This window comes from Eleutherodactylus coqui, chromosome 10 (assembly GCF_035609145.1).
Source record: "Eleutherodactylus coqui strain aEleCoq1 chromosome 10, aEleCoq1.hap1, whole genome shotgun sequence".
Classification (NCBI taxonomy): Eukaryota; Metazoa; Chordata; class Amphibia; order Anura; family Eleutherodactylidae; genus Eleutherodactylus; species Eleutherodactylus coqui.
The window spans coordinates 98,926,708-98,942,396 of NC_089846.1; the positions used below are offsets into that span (position 1 = coordinate 98,926,708).

Here is a 15,689-nt window from a genome sequence, read left to right on the forward strand (position 1 = left end):
GGTTCAGACCACAGGTGATGTAAAGGGAAGCTGCACTCTTATCATCTCACCTTACATGGTCACAAATGTATTTTTTGGATGGTCCATATTTGTCACTAAGTGTCCATGGATTGTGCCGGGTCAGCAGAATTAAAGGGGTGGCTCTGACATGGCAGGTTCACTTTCTCATATAACATCTGTCCCTTCATGCAGTTACTTCTAAGTACCTTGGGGCTTTGGGGTACTTACAGTCAGGGTGTTTTAACCCCTTCAGTTGCAGGTTTCTTGCCACCCTGTCGTACCCACCAGGGCAGGTTTTTTAAATAGGCCAATCATTTAATTTTAACTAATTTTGCAGTTGCGTTCCAAGAGCCATAACTTTTTCATTTTTCCATTGACACGGCCGCATGAGGGCTTGTTTTTTACAGGACAAGTTGTACTTTTTAATGGCTTTATTTTCAGGTATATATAATGTATTGCATAACTTTTGTAAAAAAAATTGTAGGTAGATTGGGGGAAAAAAATAAATTTTGCCATTTGTGTTTTGGATTTCATTGTTACGGCGTTCAGCGTGCAGAATAAATAGTGTGATAACGTTATTCTCTGATTCCGGCGATACTGAGTTTATACAGGTGTTTTATGTTTTGCTATTTTTGTACATTTAAAACATTTTTTTCTTAAAGGTTTGCTTTTGTGTCGCCACATTCCAAGAGCCATACTAATATTATTTTTCCATTGCCAGAGCTCCAGAAGGCCTTGTATTTTATGGGAAGAGCTCTAGTCTTTATTTATCTAATTTTTGGGAAGATGTAAAAGTTTGATTGCTTTTTCTAGGGCAAGAATAACAAAATCTGTAATTCTGGCATGTTTTTTTTATTTTTCACAGAATTCTCTGAACAGTAGAAATAATATATTAAAGTAATCCTACAGTCCAGTACGATTATGCCAATACCAAATTGTAATTGTTTTTTTTTCTTTTTCACAAAAAAAATATTTTATTTATCGCTGCATTTAAAGACCCCTAGCATTTTTTTTTATCAACAGAGCCATGTAAGGGTTTTTATTTTGTGGGATGAGTTGTACTTTTTATTATCCCCATTTGTTGATCCGTGCAGCATTTTGATCACTTTCTATTCTGTTTTTTGTACGGTGAGATACGCTTAATTAGCTATTTTTGCCACGTTTAAATTTCCTTTTTCATGCCGTGCTCCCTGCAGATTAAATAATGTACTAACTTCCTTCATTGGGTCATTACGAATGTAGGGATACCACATGTGTAATTTTGTTTCTAATTTTCAAAGTAAAGGGAGAAAGGTGGGGTTTGGCCTTTTTTATTTTCTTATAGTTTTTTTTTGTATTTTTTTTACTTTTTTAAAATTTTTGTCCCTTTAGGGGATTTGCATAGTACTTTTTTTTATTCTTCTAATACTCTGCTATGCTGATGCATAGCAGGGTATTAGACAGGCTATGACACTCAGGTAGAGTTTGAGCGTCATAGCCTAATTTAGCTGGCAGACCCGAAGGCTATATTCAAGCCTCCGGATGCCACAGAGATCCATCAAACCCCCTGATCACATTGCGGGGAGTTCGATGGTGACAGAGGGAGGCCCCTTCTTCTGTCGTCCATTTACATGCTGCAGTCGCACAGATCGTGGCATGTAAAGGGTTAAACAACAGAGATCGGAGGTTTTCTCCGTTCTCCACTGTAAGAGCTGGTGACCGGTTAACATCTGACAGCCAATTACCAGCTCTTCCTGCCACAGGGACCATCAGCTGGCTTTTCACAAGCCGATGGTCTCCGTGGCAACATGTAAACAGTGCAGGAGTTCAAAAAAAGAAGCATGAAGTTGCCGGCAGATCGGTTATATCTTCTCTTTTTAAAATCCTTCACTGGTTCTCTGTGGGACTGTGACGGCAAAACACAATTGTGAGGGTATATATATATATTGCCATATGTTTTTTTTATGTTTTATACCTGTATGCAAGTTCTATACAATTCCAAATGAGAGAAAAAACTTATATGTCGCCTTACATCAGATATTCCAAGGCTTTGCAAGAGATGTTCTAGAAATTCAGAGAAGATACCGAACCAGACACAAGGACGCATGTACTTGGCCGTTTTCCCAGATGCCTATATCAAGATTTTCTGAACTTTCACGGTCTCAGGCCGGAAATCCGGACTTCCCATATATGGAGAATACATGTTTGGCCGTTTTCTTAGAATTGAGTGGGTGATTCTTTGTACTGGAGTTAATTGAATACGTGATTTTCTGTACATAAGCCAGAGGCGCCGTAGCAAGGCCGGAAATCCGGACTGCCCATATATGATTATAAGCCCATCACCCCTTGTTGGGGATGGGCCAAAGGGTATAAGATCTCATGTAATCTGTAATAAAGCACGACGTTGGCACAGCCGAGAGCCATGTCCCGTGTGAGGAATGATACCAGATCCCTGTGTGGTGTCTCTTCTTACCGCCGGCAACGGGGCAAGTGGGGTGGGCCCGATTGGTGCTATATTTAGAATTTTATTACCCTGATACAATGCCACAGCTCATGGCATTGTGTTCTGCACGGTCCCATAGTGAAACATAGCCCGGTAATCTTCTGGGCTATAACACTATGGGCAGTGGAGGTAGTCCCGTAAAATTTCCAGAAAACAGCGCCACACTTGTCTGTAGATCGGTGTAGTATGGCATCTCAGCCTTCTTTCCAATGGATTTGATCAGCAGTAGCAGGCACAGCCTACAGCAACTGTGTTTTTCTAAACCTGTACAATTGTAGAGATTTTTGGAGCACTTAGGGATGTTTTACATGAGAAGACCTGTTGGTTTCAGATGCCCAACAGGTCGTGCCAGCGATATCTATGCTATGTTTTTACACAGAAACGAGCATGGCTCACTGAAGCCAGATGGAGCCGGCCACCTCCATTCACAATAAACAGTAAATGCCTGCTGCTTTACATGGTCCGATCCACCCTTCAGTTTTCTGTATGCAGAAACTGAATGTCAAACGGGAAGCAAACAAATTTTTATTTGTCGTTAAATCAGGGCATGCGTTTACACTGAGCAATTGTCAAACCATGTCAAAGGGGCCTTATTCGAATGCCACTTTCACGTGTCAGTAAGGGGCTGGCCACACTGTCATTTGGTTAGCCATAATAAAGCCTGTGTTATAGCTGACACAGTGAAGGTTCCCTCAAAATGTCTCTGAACTGAAGTCTGGTAGTTGGGGGTAGAAATATTCAGCATGTTGTCAGTGGGTATGGCTGGTTTGGTTAGTGATCTCTGGTGGTCAGTGACATGTTCAGTGGCCCATTTCCTAGTGGTTAGTAATAGTTGGGTGACCTGCTCACTGATGGTCATTCATATTTCTGCATTGATTACTAGCATAGCTATAGTGGTCATAAGAGTCACAATTGTGACCGGGGAAGTATGCAAAGACGAATTATGGCTGAAAGGCGTCTTCATGGTGGTGTGGGAAGGGATAGAGAAGAAATTAAAAAATGGATTACTCCAATCTTAGGAGACATCACCTATGATCACTGGAGATAACTGCACTGTAATCACTGTCACTGTATAGAGCGGGTAACTGACAGTTATTTGGTGACTCCCTTATTTATAGATATACTAGAACTCAGCCACTGAATCTGAGCGGCTACCGGTGCATCTTTTCTCCCCCGAAAGAATCGGTGGAGACATGGGTTGGTCGACTACAGTTGTAGGGGATAGCCAGGTCTCACCCACAACTGAGGATTGGTTGTTATACGCTCCTAGACGCTCTTCCATCTGCACTCCTAGGTCTGCAGTAATTGTGTAACCCCGGTAAACCGGTATCTCAGATTCTGTCCCCACTGTGAGTAATCTACCGGGGGCCTGTTACTTGCGCTCGAGACCCGCTGTAGCTTTTTTCATGGCTGTATCATAATCTCCCCTTCCTGCCTCCTGTCACGCATTCCCCCGTTTGGCGTTATCTGGTTCCAACTCCGCCACTGACACTTTCCCAGCCGTCATCTTTGCTCCTGTCCTCAGACGAATTTTGAAGGCGGGTGTGCTGTTACCTGACATATGTAGGTTACCACAGTGTTCTTAGGTTCCCGCTCCGCCGCTGACGCCCTGTCTGCTCTGGTCCGCCAATGAAATGTAAAGCAGGGTGTGCAGTGACCTGACATATGTAGGTCACCACAGCATTAGCTAGGCTCCTGTCACGGGTGTCCTGCTGTGGCCCTGGCCGCAAATCTCCTGGAAGTTGCTCTGCCAGTTGCTTCAGGGCTGCAAGTGCCTCGAACTGCTCTTCACGGAGGCAGCATTGACTGGTGCAGGAGCACTGGCCTACTAAAATTTAACCGCAGGCAAGCTCAGGATCCTGTCTGCCCTCCACCAGGACGTCAGCCAATCCGGAGCTTGCAGTAGGCGGTACTATCAGTATGCAGGTCTCCGCCCAAATTTTTTGGTGGAGAGAAGATGCACCAGTACCTTGTCAATGGATGCATATATAAAACAAATCTTGGTATTCGTATAGCGCCAACTTATTGAGCAGCACTTTCATTTAATTATGAAGCTGGGCTCTCATTTTACCAACCTCAGAAGGATGGAAGGCTGAGTCAACCTTGAGCCAGCTACCTGAATCATGCGGGGATCAAACTTGCAACCTTCAGGTCATAGGCAAGAGCTTACACTCTGCACCACACAAGGCTCATTTATACATTTTATATATGCTGTAACATAAAAGCATGTATTGTACAGTGACAATATAGTATCCAGCATAGTACACATATTGGTACCAAACATCCTGACTGATCGATTTTTTCAAGTCCGATCAGGTACATTAACCCCTTAGTGACGGCCCCATCGGGATTCTACGTCCTGCCTGCTGGGCTTTATTCCTAGAGGACGTAGAAATCTGCATCCTCTGGGAATAAAGGCCCTGCAGGCTCAGGACGGAGGTAGCCAACAGCATGCAGCTGTCATCCCGGACCGCAGGACCCCACCCCTGGTCACGCGATTGCGTTTAAGTTACAGAAAAGTTAAAAACAATTAAGATTTCAGCTCCCCTTACGGATCGGATCCATAAGGGGAGCTGAGAGTACTCATCCCCGACCCTCCGCAGCGTCCAGCATCTTCACTCTTTTCCCGGTCCTGGCGTCTGCGCGTGTGCGCCAGACGCATTACGTCACGTGCATTTGCAGAGAGCCGGGAGGCCCGGGAAATTTAAAAACTCCCTGCTTACGGCTAGAATGAGTAGCCGAGAGCAGGGAGCTGATAGCAGCGATCATGTAAAAGTAAAAAAAAAGTGTAAAAAGTGTAAAAAAAAAAAAAGATAAAAAGTTTGTTTCATCTCCGCTCATGGATCATATCCATGAGGGGAGATGAAATTAGGTACCTTAAGCCTCCAAATTTATCCGTGGACCTTGCCCGCCTTCTGCGCACGCGTCCGTCGCCAAAATGGCGGATGCAGGCGCAAAATCCGCAGATTGGCGCGGTAATTTAAAATCTCCTCGCACATGGCTACTAAATGTAGCCAAGAGCCTGGAGATTTCATGGGGTGCCATGGTATGCCAAGGATCCTTATCCGCGGACCTTCCCCCAGTTTTGGCGCATGCGCCCATCGCCAAAATGGCGGACGCAAGCGCAGAAGCTGGGGAGGGCAAGAGGAAATTTAAAATCTCCTTGCTCCTGTAGCCAAGAGCTTAGAGATGTCATGGGGGGCTGCGTTGAGCGGTTTTCGGTCACGTGATCGCCATTATCCAATGGATAATGGCGATCACGTAAAAGTCAAAAGACAGTTAAAGTTTGATGCTCCGTTCAGTTTGGGCCCCATTGTGCATACGGACAGAAGATTAGGGCCACAATGGGTATGTTTCTGAACACGGGACATACGGGGGTATCCATTTTTGGGTGAAAGCCTTCATTCATATGTCTGCTGTCCAAAAAAACTGTTTTTAAAATCACATAATTGCTAAAAAAAACAAATATCGTAATTTTTTTCTTCTGTTTTGCTTTGATTCATTCAAAAACTGTTGGGTCAAAATATGCAGTACACCCCTATATTAATGCGCTAAGAAGTCTAGTTTCTAAAATGAGGTCATTTGTGGGGGTCCTCCGCGTTTTGGCCGCTCGAGGGCTCTACAAGTAAGCAATGGGGCCTAAAACGCCTTCAAGCAAAATGTCTGATCTGAAAGCCACCGGCTACTCCTTTCGGTTTTGGCCCCGTTGTACATACGGACAGAAGATTAGGGCCACAATGGGTATGTTTCTGAACACGGGACCAATGGTGGTATCCATTTTGAGGTGTAAATCCTCATTTTCATGTGCACTATAGGAAAAAATCCTGTGTTAAAAATTACGTATTTGCAAAAATATGAAATTTTATTTTTTCTACTCTAAATTGCATTAATTCCTGAAAAGAAACGGTGGGGTCAAAATACTCCTGACCCCCTCAGTGAATACACTAAGAGGTGTAGTTTTTAAAATGGAGTCATTTGTGGGGGTATCTACAATTCTGACACCTATGAGCCTTTGCAATCTTGGCTTGGTGCCGGAAAATAAAGTGTTCCTCAAAATGTTGATAATTAATGTTAAATTTGTTTGCCTCCTAAATGGTTTTCCAATGTGCATCCAGAATAAAGTAAACAGATGGAAATATATATCTGACCAAAAATTTATACTGTATGTTTGCACATATTTAAGATATTACAGTTCAAAATGTGAAAAAATGACATTTTTTAAAAAAGTTTCCCATTTTTGGCGTTTTTAATAAATACACACAAATTCTATGGGTCTATTTTTACCACCTAAATGAAGTACAACATGTGGCGAAAAAACAATGTCTGAATTACTTGGATGTGCAAAGCCTTTACGGAGTTATGATATGTTAAAGGGGTTGTCCCGCGCCGAAACGGGTTTTTTTTTTTTTTTAACTCCCCCCCCCCCCCGTTCGGCGCGAGACAACCCCGATGCAGGGGTTAAAAAAACAACCCGCACAGCGCTTACCTGAATCCCGGCGGTCCGGCGTCTTCATACTTACCTGCTGAAGATGGCCGCCGGGATCCTCTGTCTCCGTGGACCGCAGGGCTTCTGTGCGGTCCATTGCCGATTCCAGCCTCCTGATTGGCTGGAATCGGCACGTGACGGGGCGGAGCTACACGGAGCCGGCATTCTACACGAGCGGCCCCATAGAAGACTGCAGAAGACCCGGACTGCGCAAGCGCGGCTAATTTGGCCATCGGAGGGCGAAAATTAGTCGGCTCCATGGAGACGAGGACGCCAGCAACGGAGCAGGTAAGTATAAAACTTTTTATAACTTCTGTATGGCTCATAATTAATGCACAATGTACATTACAAAGTGCATTATTATGGCCATACAGAAGTGTATAGACCCACTTGCTGCCGCGGGACAACCCCTTTAAGTGACACATGTCAGATTTCCAAAATTTGGCTCCATTAGTAAGGCGCAAACAGGCTTCGTCACTAAGGGGTTAATACATTCATGTTTCCTTATTTATTAAAGATTACTTAATTAGGGCAATGAAGCACAATGCCAGCACTGCCTGCCTACTCACCCAATTATCATCTAATGTTCCCTTCATTTTCCATACACCATTGGCGTAAAGCTAGGGGTCACGATTGCGACCTAACCCAGCAGCCCCCACCATATGCAGATTGCACGCTGAGTGCATTGCTGACTGGTCAGCAATCACGTGTCCAGCCAGCAGTGTGTAGCTGTTGCGGGAGGAGAGGAAGAAGGGATGCCAACAGAAGATAACCCCCATTATCTTCCTCGGAGTCATCTTGGAGTGGGGGGAAAGCCGCTGCTTTCAGTCACCTCACAGCTGGAGCGTCTCACACAGGTAGTGAAGGGTTAAAAGGGGACACATTTTACCTTAGCAGTATAAAAAACGAGCTCTGCTGTGATTGGTTGCTAAGCTTCTAGCTTGGATACAAGATATGATACAGCATGGAAGCTCTACTACCCTGTTGTACCACCTCTAGCTTGGATACAGGATATGATACGGGTGGACATGTAGGCTCTAGTACCCTGTTGTACTGCTTCTAGCTTGGATACAAGATGTGATACTAGTTGGCATAGAGGCCCTAGTAGACTGTTGTATAACCTCTAGCTTGGATACAAGAAGTGATACAGCTGGCATGGAGGCTCTAGTATCCTGTTGTACTGCTTCTAGCTTGGATACAAGATGTGATACGAGCAGGCATGGAGGCTCTAGTACCCTGTTGTACCGCATTTAGCTTGGATACAAGAAGTGATACAGCTGGCATGGAGGTTCTAGTATCCTGTTGTACCGCCTCTATATTAGATACAATATGTGATACGGGTGGGCATGAAGGCTGTAGAACCCTGTTGGTACCGCTTCTAACTTGAATACAAGATGTGATACGAACAGGCACAGAAGCTTTAGTACCTTGTTGTACCGCCTCTGGCTTGGATACAGGATGTGATACGGGGCCATGGAGGCTCTAGTACCCTGTTGTACTGCTTCTAGCATAGATACAAGATGTGATACGGGGGGCATGGAGGCTGTAGAACCCCATTGTACCACTTCTAGCTTGGATACAAGATGTGATACGGGCCGGCATGGAAGGTCTAGTACCCCGTTGAACCGCCTGTAGCTTGGATACAAGATGTGATACGGGTGGGCATGAAGGCTGTAGAACCCTGTTGTATCTCTTCTAGCTTGGATACAAGATGTGATATGAACAGGTATGGAAGCTATAGTAACCTGTTGTACCCCCCTAGCTTGGATACACGATTATTTCTCTGTGTAAATGGGCCTTAACTGTGAAATTTCTGTTGAGATTAAGGTTGAGATTTAGGTTGAGAGTAAGGTTCCGATTAAGGCTGCATTCACACTAACGTATATCGGCTCGGTTTTCACGCCCAGCCGATATACGTCGGCCTCATCTGCAGGGGGGGGGGGAGGGATGGAACAGCCAGGAGCAGGAACTGAGCTCCCGCCCCCTCTCTGCCTCCTCTCTGCCCCTCTGCACTATTTGCAATGGGGAGAGGCGGGAAGGGGGCGGGGCTAATTCTCGGACCTTAGCCCCGCTCCCGCCCCGCCTCCTTTCAAACACATTTGCCCCACGAAGCCAGCTCATGGAACTGTAAACCTGGGTAAACAGCCCATAGTAAAACCCTCCTTACCACCCCTGAAAAACACCCCTCGCTGCCCACACCACTGGATAGTGGCGCCCGGGGGAGAGAACGTGAGACTGCCCCGAGACATAACTCCCAGGCGGGCAGTGATCTATCTGCCGGACAGGCTCTAAACCCCACAGGAAACGTTAAATTCTTCGCACACTCCAAAGTACGACGCTGAAGCTCCAAAGACAGAAATTTATAGCCATTAGCAGGCACCATCGCAACGCGAGGTTACTGTCACTTCCCACCCTTGCCACCGCGACCAGCTTAAGATCCGGATAATTCCCGTATAATTGTGACCCAATCTGTTGGACCCTTACCCTCTAACAAATATCTTAACTACATAACTACAAAGACTTTACAGTCTACAGCATCTAAATCCTGTGAGAGTGACATCAAATCTCTAGAACTACCATCCAACATCTTCCGCAAATAACAGAGCCTGAGGCTGCTTACACTAAGTTGCTGCAGGAGGAAAAGACGGAGGAAAAAAACCCTTCTCTCTATTAAGTACCATACTGATCTAACGCCATCTATCATGAGTACATGTGCCAAAAGCAACTCTGCAGCAGAGAAACTAAAAGAATTCGCCCGCACCGAAAACTGATCATACCCCGCGAACGCCGCGACCTACCCAGACGAGAGAACTAGAAGACGACATGGGGCAACCCCCAGAACCAACTATGCGACAGCTTCTAGAAGCAATTAACACCTGTAAATCCTCTCTCACCAACAAAATAGAAGAGATAAAGACGGACGTCTCCCTGCTAAGACAAGACCTACAGAACATGCGAGGTAGAATGCAGGAGATAGAAAATCGCATCTCCAACGCAGAAGACTCCCTGCGCCCACTTTCTGCGGCGGTAAAGAAAGCCATAAGAACAACAGAAATTTGTCAATCCAAAACAGATGATCTGGAAAATCGGTCACGCCGTAATAATCTGCGCATAATAGGCCTGCCGGAAAATTCGGAAGGCTCCCGCCCAGAAATATTTGCCGAGACCTGGCTGAAATCTCTATTGGGCAACGATACCTTCTCCTCTCACTTCACAGTGGAAAGGGCTCACCGGGTCCTGGCGAAACCGCCACAACCAGGAGCCCCCCCGCGCCCATTTCTAGCAAGGATCTTGAACTGCAGAGACCGAGATGCTGCATTACGTCAAGCCAGACTAAAGGGCCCACTCAAATATAACAACACAACAATTTCCATATTCCCTGATTTTTCTGCCGAATTACAAAAACAAAGAGCCACCTTCATGGAAGTCAAGAGGAAGTTTAAGGAAAGAAATATCCTCTACTCAATGGCATACCCGGCCCGTTTGCGCATCGTGGCACAGGGAAAGGCGATCTTTCTGCAGTCCCCCGCTGAGGCCCTCGAGTGGCTTGTTATGCATCCAGAGTCACCGAGAGACGTTTGATCCTGTCACAGCTACGACGGGACTCTAAACCCAGTCATAATTTGCATTGCCAATACCCCTCTGACTTATAGATGGCAAATTGAACAGCTGCGGCACCCAAAATACAGTCAAGACCTAGCGGTCGGACTGAGCCCTCTATAGGCCACCGGGATATCCCCTCCTAACAACATCTGCTACTTCTAGATAGATTGTAGCTAAATTGTTTTGTATTTTGTTTCTTTTTCCATCTCTCTCTTTCTACTCTGTTTTTGATTGACACCTACGCGAAAAGTTAAGCAAGATGTCAAAGGTTAACTGTTTAAGGTGTTTTAATCTGTTCCTTATCAATATTCTTAACAAGTCTGCGCTGACACAACCCATTTTCCAATACCCGTCAATACTTTCCCCTCTCCTTTACTCGATAGATATAGATAAAAAGGGTAAATTCCATGCCTACGTAAATACTAATGTCTTTAACATGCCTTAGTTGGAATGTGCGGGGCTTGGGCACCGCTCTCAAGCGAAGGGCAGTCTTCTCATATATTAAACAAATTAATCCACACATCCGCACAAGTTTGCAGGAGACCCACCTAATTAAAGACAAGGTCGATACCCTGAGTAAACCATGGGTCCAGTGGATGGCCCACTCCTTCCACACCTCCTCCTCTAGAGGCGTCTCTTTGCTTGTCCACAGGTCTTTAAGATGGAACCCCATTAATACCCGCAGAGACCCCGAAGGAAGATTTGTATTCATACACGGGGAAATTGATTCCAAACCCTATGTCATTCTTTCTATCTATAACCCACCTCACAACAATCTCTATCTTCTACAAACGGCCATAGCATTTGCGCACCAATACCCTTCGGCGGCGGTAATTTGCCTGGGGGATTTTAACTTAGTAATGGATCCAACTAAGGACAGATTCCATACATCCCCTAACATTACCTCCACTTCAAACTCCCCCTTGAGGCAATTGATCGAAGGTGTCGGCTGGGTTGATCTCTGGCGATTACATCACCCCGAAACTTTAGAATTCACCTGTTACTCCCCAGGTCATAATGCCTTGGCGAGAATAGATTATATATTCAGCTCCACGGAACTGGCGATCTTCCTCTCCAATATAACGCACTGTCCGCGAGGCATATCAGACCACAGCCCCATACTTTTAACCTTAAAGTTCCCTCGACGCGAGATAATACCTGTGTGGAAACTGCACCCATTCTGGCTCAAGCTTATGGGGACAGATGACCAAACTCCCTTTCATATATCCCTATTCCTAGACGCCCATAACAACAACACCCACCCCGCCCTAAAGTGGGACACCCTCAAGGCCTACATTAGAGGATTCCTCAAATCCGCCATTACACATATTAAAAAGTCAACAGCCCAGGCCGACAAAGAACTAGAAACCCAAACCATGGAGGCCGAAAAATTATACATATCTAATCCCACAGATGCTAACAAAACAGCCTGGCTTGGCCTCTCCCGACTCTATAAACACCAAATCCATGCTAAGGCCAAACGCAAATTATTTTTCACTAAGCAATATTATTTTGAATTGGGAAATCAATCCAGCCACCTACTCGCCAATTTGATTAGACGGGAAAACCAAGCCAACACAGTCCTTAAGATTAAAAACCAATGCGAAGCGGAGCTGACCGACGCTCCAGATATTACAAACTGCTTCAAGGAATTCTACACCAAATTGTACAGTTCCTCCTCCCAAAAAACTATGGCAGATACTCTAAACTATCTAAATGACTTGACCTTACCAACTCTTTCTGCAGAACAGGTCGAGCTCCTGGAAGCTCCAATCACTTTGGAAGAGATTCAGCAAACAATCCAAGACATGGCTCTTAACAAATCTCCTGGCCCGGACGGCCTCCCAATAGAGGCATATCGTGAATATAGCGAACAACTGGCCCCGCAACTACTAGAGACACTGCGCCAGGCCCAAATAGATAAAGTACTCCCACCCTCATTTTATAAAGCCTCCATAGTAGTAATATTGAAACCAGGGAAAAACCCTATAGAATACGACTCATATCGCCCCATTTCACTGCTGAACGCAGACTATAAGATTTTAACTAAAATCCTGTCCACCAGACTAAATCAGGTAATCTTATCCATAATACATCCCGACCAGACAGGTTTTATGCCAGGGAAATCCACAACAATAAATATTCGTAGAGTCCAAACAGCCATTCAATTGGGAAAACAATACAACATGCCCTGGGCCCTGGTCTCGCTAGACATGACAAAAGCTTTCGACTCCTTGGAGTGGGTCTTTTTGGAGACCTGTCTGATCCGCTTCGGATTTGGCCCTCAATTTCGGCAATGGGTTAAAACAATATATAAATCCCCGAACGCAAACGTGATTGTAAATGGCATCCCATCAGCGGAGTTCCAACTGGCAAGGGGCACCCGACAAGGATGCCCTCTATCTCCAGCCCTATTCGCTATCGCTATTGAAGCACTGGCAATCCGTCTGAGAAACACCCCCAACGTAACCGGAATCAGATGGGCAGACCTTGAGAGTAAATTAGGATTATACGCAGATGACACAATTCTCTTCCTATCGGATCCATTAAACTCCTTCTCCCAAGCCATGATCCACATAGACAGATTCTCTCAATTTTCAGGACTGCACGTTAATTGGTCCAAATCCACAATCCTATACACAAACCTCCACCCAAAAAATGATCCGTGTGTAGCTAGATATGGACTGAAAACGGTTTCAACATTTAAATACTTGGGGATGATTATGTCCTGCGACCACGGCAAAGCAATAGCAGATAATGTCAGCCCACTACTGGAGGATATAAAACATAAGCTCAAGAGATGGTCCAAGCTGCCGCTCTCCGTGGCCGGGCGGATAAATCTTGTTAAAATGGTCATCCAACCAAAATGCTTATATATATTACAACACATGCCAGTAAGCGTGCCTAAGCGCTTTTTTCAGTCCCTAAATTCCCTCATAACTTCATTTATATGGAACTCTTCCCGCTCTAAACTAAGCTTATCAATACTACAAAGACCTAAAGAGCAAGCCGGAATGGCCCTCCCAGACCTCCGGCTTTATTACCTAGCAGGGCAACTGAGAAATATACGAGCCTGGGTCCTAGACAAGGAGCTGCCCATAGCAGACAAACAGCTTGCGAAACAAGTAAAAGGAAATAATTTACTAACTTACCTAGAATTTCCAGAGTGCACAAACTCCTCCGACGTAATCCCGTTACACAAACTAGCCCTTGGGGTGTGGAGGGAAGTTAAAACCCTTCAAAAATACCAAAACGTAATACCTGATCTTCCCCTATGGAATAATCCTGGTTTTGCTGCACTACAGTTGGTCCCAGACCCACAGTATTGGATGTCTCTGGAGATAAATACACTGGACGATATATATACGGACGAGATACTCCCTACATTCACTCAACTATGTGACAGGCTACAATCTCCACATCCCCAACTATTTAGATTTTTTCAGCTGAGACATGCGCTGAATTCCCAATTTCCACCCACCTCAACCCGAATATCCAGATTTCCTACAATTGGCATCCTTAAATCACAAGGACCCAAAGGGCTAATCTCGGTCCTCTACACACATCTTCTGTCGGCCAAAATAGATCACAACCCACTTTCGGGATATGACAGGTGGAAACAAACCATCCCATCTCTCACACCTGAAGACTGGCAAGATATCTCCAAATCCCACCTATCGGTCTCCCCTGCCATAAATAACAAACTGATTCAGCTATACATAATACATCAAGCATATCTCACCCCCAGCCGTCTTCACAAAATGGGCAACATATCCTCAAACTCCTGCCATAGATGCTGCCAGTCAGAGGCCAACTTTTGGCACCTGATGTGGGAATGCCCCCCTGTCAAGGAATACTGGACCAAAACTATTGACCTCATAAATTCACTACTACCTCCCCCATTCACTGTTAACCTGGACCCCAAGATGGTGTTGTTTGGCTTGATGGAGGAGGAGGAGTGGCCATACTACACTCGTACATTTCTCGAGAAGGTACTATTTTTAGCACGTAAGGTGATAGCCATGAAATGGATGGCTACAGAACCCCCCTCAACTCTACACTGGATTCAAATAGTAAATACCGTAGTCTCCTATGAAAAAATTATTTTTCAGAACAGAGGCTGCCCGAGCAAATTTCAAAAGGTGTGGGGTGTCTGGTTGGACTCCCACTCCACCTTGTCTACGGAATAAAACCTGAGCCCCAATTCCATTCCCCCTTCACTTCCCTCTCCCTCCCTCCCATACCAATAAGCGCTCCAAGACTTGTAATATCTCTCTCTCTTTCTCAGTACTAGATAGAACAGAACGGTTTCATCTGTTTTTTGTTTTTGTAAAAAAGTTAAAAAGTTGAAAGCTTACAGTAATTAATGCTCAAACAACCTATTCTACGGGTACGGTAGCAACTACTGCATTTAATCATAAACAGATTAATAACCAAGCATCTATTGACATGTACCTAACAAAGCTGTTTTTTTGATTCTGTACTCTGCAAATCTTTTAATAAACAAAACGGATTTAAAAAAAAAAATGATGCTTGAGATGAAGCTTGAAAGAAAGACTTCAGCAACTAATCAGACCGATATCTAACTCACCTGGGCAGAGTTTAGTACAGTCAATCCTGCGTTGAGCACTGGACTGATTACTATTGAGGTTACGTTTCAGATATAGGTTGAGATGAAGGTGGGGAGTACTGTTGAGATTTCTGTTGAGATAAAGTTTGAGATTAAGGTTGAGGAAAATGTTGAGATTTAGGTTCCGATTAAGGTTGAGAGTAAGGTTGAGATGATGCTTGAGATAAAGCTTCATATTAAAACTTCAGCTACTAATTGGATTAATATCTATCTAACCTGGGCAAAATTTAGTAAACTGAATCCTGCTTTGAGCACTGTGTTGATTGCTACTGAGATTAAGGTTCAGATAAAGGTTTACATTAAGGTTGAGATTAAGATGAAGGTGGAGAGTACTGTTGAGAAACTTGTTGAGATTAATATTGAGATTTCTGTTGAGATTAAGGTTGAGAAAAATGTTAAGATTTGTGTTGAGGTGACGGTTGAGATTAATATTAATATTTAGATTGAGAGTAAGCTTCCGATTAAGGTTGAGAGTAAGGTTAAGATGA

At 44.6% G+C, this 15,689-nt stretch overlaps 1 protein-coding gene across 1 annotated transcript in view; it reads left to right on the forward strand.

The window, feature by feature from the left end:
* Positions 1-15,689, forward strand: part of MSH5 (mutS homolog 5) — a 102,949-nt gene that overhangs the window by 23,233 nt on the left and 64,027 nt on the right. The gene's annotated exons all lie outside the window — the stretch shown is intronic.